Source organism: Miniopterus schreibersii (assembly GCF_964146895.1).
Source record: "Miniopterus schreibersii genome assembly, chromosome: X".
Lineage (NCBI taxonomy): Eukaryota > Metazoa > Chordata > Mammalia > Chiroptera > Miniopteridae > Miniopterus > Miniopterus schreibersii.
Genome location: NC_138104.1, coordinates 55,309,935 through 55,320,540, shown reverse-complemented (window position 1 = coordinate 55,320,540; position 10,606 = coordinate 55,309,935). Strand labels below are relative to the sequence as shown.

Sequence of the window (10,606 nt, the reverse complement as noted above, 5' to 3'; positions counted from 1 at the left end):
TATAATTAAAAGCAGAAATAAAGAGAATGGGAAACAGAGGCATAGAGAAACAAAATGGCAATAGATAAGTATCTTTCTATAATAAACTTAAATGTAAATGGAGTAAATAGCCAATAAAAAAAATACAGGATGGATGAATGGATAAGAAAACATGACCTAGATATATGCTCTCTACAAGAGACCCACCTTAGAACAAAAGACTCACACAGAAAGAGAGTGAAGTGATGGAAAAAAATTTTCCATGCCAATGGAAATGAAAAAAAAGCTGGGGTAGTGATACTCATATTGGAAAAAATAGACTTCAAAATGAAAACGATAAGGAGAGACAAGAACTGTCATTACATAATACTAAAGGGATCCCTCCAACAAGAGGATATAACCCTGATAAACATACATGCACTCAATAAAGGATCACCAAAATTTGTAAAAAAAAACCTTCTAGGCGACTTTAAGGAAGAGATTGACAGCAATACAGGCATACTAGGAAATTTTAACACCCCACTGACTTCATTGGATGGGTCTTCCAGACAAAAAATTAACAAGAAAACAGTGACCATAAGTGACACACTAGATTAGATCTATTTAATTGACATTTACAGAACATTCTACCCCAAAGCTGCAGAATATACATTCTTCTCAAGTGCACATGGGACATTCTCAAAGATAAACCACATATTAGGACACAAAACAAGTCTTTACAAGTTCAAGAAGTTTGAAATCATATCAGACATCTTCTTGGACCACAATGGCATGAAATTAGAAATCAACTATAATAAAAAAGTAAAAAACACATGGAGGCTGAAAAGCATGTTTTTAAACAATGAATGGGTTACCAATAAGATCAAGAAAGAAAACTTTCTGGAAACATATGAAAATGAACACACAACAACAACTCCAAATCTATGGGATACAATGAAAGCAGTCTTGAGAGGGAAGTTCATTGCACTACAAACTTACCTCAAAAAACAAGAAAAACTTCTCATAGACTCTCTAAGCGTACAACTTAAAAACTTAGAATGAGAACAACAAGAAAAGCCCAGAGTAAGTAAAAGGAAAGAAATAATAAAGATCAGAGCAGAAATAAATGACTTAGAGACTAAAAAAAGTACACAAGATCAATGAAACCAAGGGATGGTTCTTTGAAAAGATAAACAAGATTGATGAATCTTTAGCCAGACTCATTAAGAAACAAAGAGAGAGGACTTAAATAAACAAAATCAGAAATGAAAGAGGTGAAATAACAAGTCACCCAATAGAAAAGCAAAGGGTTGTAAGAAAATGCTATGAAGAACTATATGCCACCAAGGTGGACAACCTGGATGAAATGGATAAATTCCTAGATAAATGGATAAATGGATAAATTCCAAAACTCAATCAGGAAGAGTCAGAAAGCCTAAATAGACTGACAACTTCTGATGAGGTTGAAGCAGTAATCAAATGGCTCCCAGCACACAAAAGACTTGTCCTGGAGGGCTTCACGGGGGAGTTTTACCAAACATTCAAAGAAGAATGAACACCTATCCTCCTCAAACTGTTTCAAAAAATCCAAGAGGGAGGATCATTTACAAACTCTTTTTATGAAGCCAGCATTAGCCTAATTGCAAAACCAGATAAAGACACTACAAAGAAAGAGAATTACAGGCAAATATACCTGATGAACATAGATGCTAAAATTCTCAACAAAATATTAGCAAATCGAATCCAGCAATATATTAAAAAGCTCATACACCATGACCAAGTGGGATTTATTCCAGGGATGCAAGGCCAGTACAATATTTGCAAGTCAATAAACTTGATACATCACATAAACAAATTGAAAAACAAAAATCACATAATCATATCAATAGATGCAGAAAAAGCATTCGATAAAATCCAATACTCATTTATGATAAAAACTCACAGCAAATAGAGGGATCATACCTCAACATAAATGCTATATGTGACAAATTTACAGCCAACATCATACTCAATGGGCAAAAACTGGTCATTTCCCCTAAGAACAGGAACAAGACAAGAGTGTCCATTTTCACCACATAGAGAATCCTAACGGCCCCACACAAAAAAACTACTAGGTTTAATAAATGGATCCATTTTGTTCATTAGTTTATTTTGTTTATTATATTCCACATATAAGTGAGTTCTCTTTCTCTGATTGGCTTATTTTGCCTAGCATAATACTCTCTAGTTCCCTCCATGCTATGCCAAAGGATAAAAGATCCTTCTTTTTTACGCCATAGTATTCCATGGCGTAAATGTGCCACAGCTTTTTTTATCCACTCATCTACTGATGGGCACTTGGGCTGTTTTCAGACCTTAGCTATTGTAAATTGTGCTGCTACGAACATAGGGGGTGCATAAGTTCTTTCTTATTGGTGTTTCAGGTTCCTTAGGATATATTCCTAGAAGTGGGATCACTGTGTCAAATGGCAGGCCAATTTTTAATCTTTTGAGGAAACCCCATACTGCTTTTTATAGTGGCTGAACCAGTCTGCATTCCCACCAGCAGTGTACTAGGGTGCACTTTTCTCCATACCTACCCCAGCACTTGTAGTTCATTGATTTGTTGATGGTAGCCATTCTGACAGGTATGAAGTGATACCTCATTGTGATTTTAATTCACATCACTCTGATGATTAGCTACATTGAACATTTTTTCATATGTCTCTTAGCCTAAGTGCCCATCAGTAGATGAGTGTATAAAAAATGCTTTGGCACATTTACACCATGGAATACTATGCAGCTGTAAAAAAGGATTTTTTATCCTTTGGCATAGTTTGGCGGGAAGTAGAAAGTATTATGCTAAGTGAAATAAGCCAGTCAGAGATAGACAAATACCTCATGATCTCAATTATATGTGGAATATGATAAACAAAATAAACTGATGGACAAAATGGATCCAGAGACATAGAAGCATGGAACCGACTGAGGGATCTCAGTGCTGGTTTGTTGGTGACAAGCTTCTTTAGTCTCTTTTTTGGTCTGGGAAGCTCTTTATTTTACCATCTATTTTGAATGATAACCTTGCTGGATAAAGTTATCTTGGTTTCAAATTCTTGTTTTGCATTATCTTGAATACTTCATGCCATTCCCTTTTGACCTGTAGAGTTTCTGATGTGAAATCATCTGACGGCTTTATGGGAGTGCCTTTGTTTTTATCTTGGTGCCTTTAATATTCTCTCTTTGTGGCCTGGCTGAGCGTCGCTCAGTGGTTGAGCATTGACCTATGATCCAGGAGATCACAGTCCAATTCCAGGTCAGGGTACAAGCCTGGGTTTTGGGCTTGACCTCCAGCTGGGGGCATGCAGAAGGCAGCCAGTCATTGGTTTTCTCACCACTGATGTTTCTCTCTCTCTCTGAAATCAATAAAGGTATATTAAAAAAATAAAAAAATTCTCTTTGTCTTAAATTTTTGGCCTTTTAATTATGATGTGTCTGGGCATGAGCCTCTTTGATTCTTGTTTTCTTTCTTTCTTTCTTTCTTTCTTTCTTTCTTTCTTTCTTTCTTTCTTTCTTTCTTTCTTTCTTTCTTTCTTTCTTTCTTTCTCTCTCTCTCTCTCTCTTCTCTCTCTCTCTCTCTCTCTCTTTCTTTCTTTCTTTCTTTCTTTCTTTCTTTCTTTCTTTCTTTCTCTCTCTCTCTCTCTCTCTCTCTCTCTCTCTCTCTTTCTTTCTTTCTTTCTTTCTTTCTTTCTTTCTTTCTTTATCTTTCTTTCTTTCTTTTTGCTGCAAAAAGCTTTATTGTTTCCATTTGGTCCAATGCATGGGAGAGTGCTCAAGTGTGGTTCAAAGAATGGCTATGGGGAGAGAGGCTCAGGTAAGAGCCAGACACCAGAGTAATGCAGAAGGGTCCCTCATAGGCCTCTGGTCTCCAAAGGCTCCTAGTCATGCTCCAAGGTGAGCCTTTTGAAGATATCCTCTCCCAGCCCAGCTTGTGGGCTGGCCAGCCTTCAGAGGTCAGTCAGGTGATCTCCCAACTTCTTCACGAGTTTCACCTCCTCATCCAGGAAGTGGTTCTCCAGGAAGTCACAGAGATGAAGGTCTGCACATGTAGACCTCCCAGGCCATGACTACTTCCATGGCATCCTGGGTTTTGCTCCACACATTCTGGGAATGTTTCATCATGTCTTGGAAGATAATGCAGGCACCACACTGTTTTTTCATCTTTAAGAGATGCCTGTGCTTTTTCTCTACCAACTCACAGAAGAAGTGGCTGACGCCCTCCAGAGCCATGTCATTTCATTTGAAATTGAAGCTTGGAGAGAGGTAGGTGTAAGAGGCCCACAGATGCAGATTGGCCAGGTGGTAGACGGCACCCTCCACCTTGGCGGCATAATTCTGATGAATTTGGGAGCTCGTGGTTGCTCAGCAATAAGGAGTTAAGGTCAAAAAATGGTGTTGGCTGTTCTCAGAGGCTGAGGACAGCTTAGGCGATTCCTAAGGTGGTAACTGAAAAAGAGGTAGGAGGGTGGTCGGAGGCTGGAAGAAGGGACATCCCTGGGTCTGTTTCATCCAAACACTGTCTAAGCAAGAGACAGATCTGGGACTGCCAAGGGCACTCTCTTTGGGTTCTTCCTGGTTGGGACTATTTGTGCCTCCTGAACTTGTGTGACGTTTTTTTCTTCACCAGGTTAGGAAAGTTTTCTGGCATTATTTCTTCAAACAAATTCTCTATCCCTTGCTTATTCTCTTCCCTTCTGGCATTCCTATGATGTAAATATTGTTATGTTTCATGTTGTCCCACAGCTCCCTTAAACTGTCCTGTTTTTTAATTGTTTTTTCTTTTTGAATCTCTGATTGAGTGATTTTTTTCTATCCTGTCTTCTAATTTTCTGATCCCATCCTCAGCTTCCATTAATCTGCTGTTTAATCTTTCCAATGCATTCTTTATTTTTGCTATGTCATTCTTAATTTCCTTCATAGTTTCCATTTATTTTCTTAGCATCCATATAGTATTCTGAACTCTATATCTGATATATTTCTTATCTCACGTTCATTTAGGTCTTCTGGAAAAATCTCTTGTTCTTTAATTTGGGGCTTGTTTTTTTGTTTCCCCACTTTGGCTGCCTCTTTGGGTTTGTTTCTATGTATTGGGTAGATCTGCTAGGACTTTCAGTTTTTTTTGGAAGGTCTCTGGTGGAGGCCAGTGCACAGTTCAATGTTTGTCACTGGCCTTGAGTACCCTGTTTGGAGCTATCAACAATCCAAAGCTTGTGGTTTCCTCTGCTGGGGCTGGGTGCCATAGGACAAGACCAAGATGCACACCAAAGTCTGCTTTTCCAAGGCCCGGGTCCATAAGCAGATCAGGCAAAGACTCAAGGCACCCAGAGCTCCTCTATTTGCAGTCTGAGTAATGTGAGTCTCTTAATAAGCCTCTGGTGTAAACTACAGGGTTGGGTGAGAGGTTTTCTAATGGGTGAGGCAAGTGCTCCCTCCCAAGGAAAAAGCTGTCTGGTTGGCAAAGTTCTGCCTGAGGAAGATATCCTCTACAGTATGGGGCAATGACTGAGCACAGAAATCCAGATGGCTGCCCTCTGAGCTCTATTTCTAGAGCCCACAAGTCTGGATTCTCCTCAAACAGCTCTAGTCCATTCTGCCCTTTCTCTGCTGGATCCCAAGATGAGTGACTGCACACAAAAGTTTGTGCATTGGCCCTTTAAGTGGGTGCCTGCATTTCCAGCCTTCTCTACCTGGAAGACAGAAATCCTACTGCTTTTCACAGCCAAATGTTATGTGGGCACCTTTCTGAGTTCTAGTGCTCTGGACTGGGGAAACCAGCTTGGGATTTAGACCTCAGAGTTCTCAGTGGGAACCCTCCACAGCTGAGATATCTCTCCAGGCTTTCAGTTTCCAGCCAGCCCTCTCGCACCTCTGCACTTCCTACCAGTCTCTATGTGGTCTCCACTTTATATCCTTGGTTATGAGAGTGCTCTCCAGCTAATCTTCAGTTGATTATTCAGGTTGGTTTTTCTGTATTTTAGTTGTAATTTCAGTTTGGTCCTGGGAGAGTGTCAGTGTAGCTTCTACTTAATCTGCCACCATCTTGGAATCCTCCAGAAGTTTTGATAAGTCATATTTTCATTTATCTCTATATATCTTTTGATCTCACCTTTTTCAATTGATTTCAGAGAGAAATGGAGAGGGAGAGAGATAGATCCATCAATTACTGGCTTCCTCCTGTATGCCCCCTACTGTGGATCTAAGCTGAATCCCAGGCATGTGCTCTGGCCAGGAATCAAAATGTGACCTCCTGGTTCATGGGTCGATGCTCAGCCACTGAGCCATGCCAGCCAGCCTTGATCTCACCTTTTATTTCTTTTTTGACCCAGTCATTTTTAAATAACATGTTGCTTAATCTCCACATATTTGTCAGATTTTTTTACTTCCTTTTTGTAGTTGATTTCTAATTTCAAAGCCTTGTGGTTGGAGAAGATGCTTAGTATGATTTTAATTTTCTTAAATTTTTTGAGGCCTGTTTTGTGTCCCAACATACACTTTATTCTTGAGAATGTTCCATGTGCAGTGGAAAAAAAATGTATAATCTGACTTTCTGGAATGAAAAGCTCTGTATCAATTATGTCCATTTGTTTTAATATGTCATTTAAGGCCAATATTTCTTTATTGATATTTTGTTTGGATGATCCACCCATAGCTGTTAATGGGCATTTAGTCCCCTTACCATAGCTGGGTTTTTTTGTCAGTTTTTTTCTTTAACTCTGTTAGTAGTTGTTTATATATTTTGGTGGTTCCTGATTGGGTGCATATATATTGAGAAGTGTTCTGTGTTCTTGATATAGTGTCCCATTTAGGATTATAAAATGTTCATCTTTGTCTCTTGTTACCTTTGTTTTCTTGAAATCTACTTTTTCAGATATAGGTATGGCTACACTTGCTTTTTTGTCCATGCTATGTGCTTGGAGAATCACTTTCCACTCTTTCAATTTGGGTCTATCTTTGTCTTTACAACTTAGATGTGTCCCCTGAAGGCAGCCTATATTTGCATTTCATTTTTTAATCCAGTCTGCTACTCTGTGCCTTTTTATTGGTGAATTTAGTTTATTTACATTTGGGCAATTAATGATGTATGAGGATTTTTTTAGTTGCCGTTTTATCTTTTATTTTCTGGTAGCTCTGTGCTCCCATTTTTTTAGTCTGTTGTTTTTGTTTTGTGGTATTCCATACTTTTTTCTCTTGTTTCCTTTGCTTTTTAAGCTATGTTTCTCAGTGTGCTTTTGTGTGTGTGTGTGTGTGTGTGTGTGTGTGTGTGTGGTTTCCATTAGGTTTATGAAAAAGAAAGATTCACATATACAATTGTCCTTTTTCTTTTAAACCTCACTCAAGCATATTTTTTCCATTGCTTTTCAGAGAGAGTGGGGGAGGGAGAGAGAGAGAGAGAGAAACATCAATGAGAGAGAGACACATCAGTTGGTTGCCTCCTGTACTTGCCTTAATCAGGTCTGGGGATTGAGCCTCTAACCGAGGTACTTGCTCTTTGCTGGGATCGAACCTGCTACCCTTCAGTTGGCAGGCGGACACTCTAACCCCTGAGCTAAACTGGCTAAGGTTGTCTTTTTTCCTTTGGAATGTATCAGATCTCCATCCTTCTTTGTAAATTTAAATCTTAACCCCGTCCCGTTTTATGATTTTGTTGTCACAAATTATCCCTGTTTATGCTGAAAATCTTTTGGTGATATTACTTGCAGTTTTGTGAACTTTTATTCTTTGTTTCAGGTAGAATAAACTCCTTGAGTATTTCCTGCAGTGGAGTTATTCTGGTAATATATTCTCTCAGCTCTTGTATGTCTGGAAAATTGTTTTCTCCTTTTTATTTAAAGGATAATTTTACTGGGTTATTATTCTTGGCTAGACTTTTCTTTCAATCATTTAAATATTTGATTCCTCTCTCTTCTGGCTTGTGGAGTTTCTGCTGAGAAGTCCAATGATAACCTAATGGACTTTCCTTAATGAGTTACTTTCTTCTTTTTGTTGGCTGCCTTGAGATTTCTTTCTTTAATTTTTGACAGTTTTCAAACAATGTGCCTTGGAGAAGGCCTCTTTGGATTCAGGTAAATAGGTGTTCTCTTTGCTTCTTGGATGTGAGGATCTAGTTCTTTCTTTTTTATGTTTTTTATTGATTTTAGAGAGGAAGGGAGAGGACTAGAGAGAAAGAAACGTCAATGTGAGAGAGAAACATTGATCAGTTTCTTCCCTCACACACCCTGACCAGGTACCGAATCTGCAACCTAAGCATGTTCCCTGGCCATGGCTCTTTCCATAGGTTTGGGAAATTCTCATCAACTATTTGAATTGGTTCTCCATTCCTTTCTCTGTCTTTTTCTGGTATGCCTATTATTCTTATATTGCTCTTCCTGATGAAGTCAGATAGTTCCTGTAGAGTTCATTTTTTCTTTTTTTTTAATACTCAAGTCCCTTTCTTCATCCCTCTGTGTCATTTGTAAATTTTCATCTCTGATATCACTAATTCTTTCCTCCATCTGGTCAACTCTATTTCCTATGCTCACTAGTTCATTCTTGATCTCTTTTATTGAGTTCTTCATCTCCATAATTTTTATTTGGTCGTTTTTTAAAGTTTCAATTTCTTTTGTAAAGTACTTGCTTTGTTCATTGACTAGGTTTCTGAGTTCATTAAACTGCCTCTGTTTTCTTGCACCTTGTTGATTTTTTTCAGAACTGTAATCTTGAATTCTCTGTCATTTATATCACATTATTTTCATGTTTTTGTTTGTTTTCTGGAGATCTTTTTATTTTCTTTCTGAGCTGCAGATTAATACAAGGTATTTCTCTTATTTTCCAGTAGATGTTGCTGAATCACAAGTTTTTTAGCTCTGTGAAATCTCAGTGTATCCCTGCAGCATCTCCACAATGTGTGGGGGCTGAGTTGGCTGGGGGAACCCACCTGCCTTCTTTGTTTTGCCCTCCTAATAATGGGGGCCTCAGACTTCTGCAGGGTCCCCCTTGTACCCCGACCCAGGACCAGTCAAAGAGTACACACTTTGCTCAGGGCAAATAGAGATTCTGTAGTACCAGTTCTCAGGTTTGCAGATAACATCCTTCACAACCTTACTCCAAGGTCAAAGGGAGGTAAGCCCTGGGAGTCTATGGGGTAGCAGGGCTCTGTGGCTTTGTTTCTGTGTCTAAAATGCAGACCACCTGACAAATACAGTAACACCACAGTGCTGTGTCCTTGCCCAGGTCTCTGGGCTCAGCTGCAGCTTGTGTTGCTCTCCCCTGCAGGAATGCACATCAAATGTCTCTGCTACTCCTGGCTGAAGGGAGCATGAGCCAAAACTTGGTTCCTACCTTCTCTGGGAAGAACCATGCTATGAGCTCTGAGCTGCAGGGCTTCATCCATGGCTTGTCTCAGCCCTTCTTTCTATTTGCCTCCCTCATTTGTTCCCAGTTGCCCACCTTTATATGTTTCAATGCGTTGATCTCTCAAGTACGCTTGTACATTAAACAAGAATTCCTTTGTTCAGTTATAAGCCTTCAAATTGTTGAAATTTCAAGGGTAGAGACCAAGGGGATTTCTCACACTGCCATTCCTCTGACATCAATATGGGATTTTTAAAATTGTTTATTTTGGAGTGTCACCTAAGACCTCCTAACTCTGGCATACACACAGCACTACTACATTTAGTTAAAAAGCAATAGAGCTGTGAATCCTTGAGATGAACACCAAGACTTCAGCATAGCAGCATGTCTGGACAGCCTTCTGGTTCTGATAAGCAGAAGCCAGTGGAAGGTACAGCTATGCCAAAGACATCCCAACCCAAAGGACAGCTGGAATTTCACCAGTGCACATGATGGTAAACCCCCAAGGGGACCCAGGACCATGTCTACATGGTATGCTATTCATTAGGGAACAAATATTGGGTGTTGCCCCTATTGTCTTATAGAGGCATTCTCATCTTCTTTGAAGAATAGTGGCTTCCTGTGTTAAGTGAACATAGTTCCAGCATCAACTAAAACTTCTCAGTAAGTTACCTTCTCTTAACCTTATGTTCAAGTGTAAAACATAGGAATGAAATGCTTAAAGTCAAGTTACTGAAACAGATGGCCTACAGTCTAATGTCTGTAGTTACATTTATTGATAAAATGTCCTGTATTTACCATACAGTAAGATTATTTCAGTCCTTTGAAATCCACAAAATAGCTTTAAGATCTTTTTTTTTTTTAAATATATTTTTATTGATTTCAGAGAGAGGAAAGGAGAGGGAGAGAGAGATAGAAACATCTATGATGAGAGAGTCATTGATCGGCTGTAACCCACAACCTGGGCATGTGCCCTGACTGGGAATTGAACCCTGATCTCCTGGATCCTCCGTCAACGCTCAACCACTGAGCCACGCCTGGCCAGGCTCTTTAAGATCTTAATACGCCTGATTCCCCACTCCTCTCCCAACAACTCCTATATTGAACACAGTGGTAGGTACTTAGGAAACACTGGGAGGACACAGGCTCATAAGGGATGAGAAGCCAAGCAAAGGGTGGAGAGGATGCTTGACTGGCATATAAAGATGATGGTCCAAAAACTCCATTTTCAACATAATGAGCAGTTTGGGAGTGAAACAGGAGTGGCAAAGAATTTTTT

At 39.3% G+C, this 10,606-nt stretch overlaps 1 pseudogene across 1 annotated transcript; it reads right to left on the bottom strand.

Moving 5' to 3' along the window:
* Positions 1–3,875: 3,875 nt before the first annotated feature.
* On the bottom strand, positions 3,876–9,367 carry LOC308550967 (ferritin light chain pseudogene; annotated as a pseudogene). The gene is made up of 3 exons: positions 9,316–9,367; positions 4,251–4,358; positions 3,876–4,036 (listed from the first exon to the last, which is right to left on the bottom strand). The product of its transcript is annotated as a ferritin light chain pseudogene (transcript).
* Between the last annotated feature and the right edge of the window lie 1,239 nt (positions 9,368–10,606).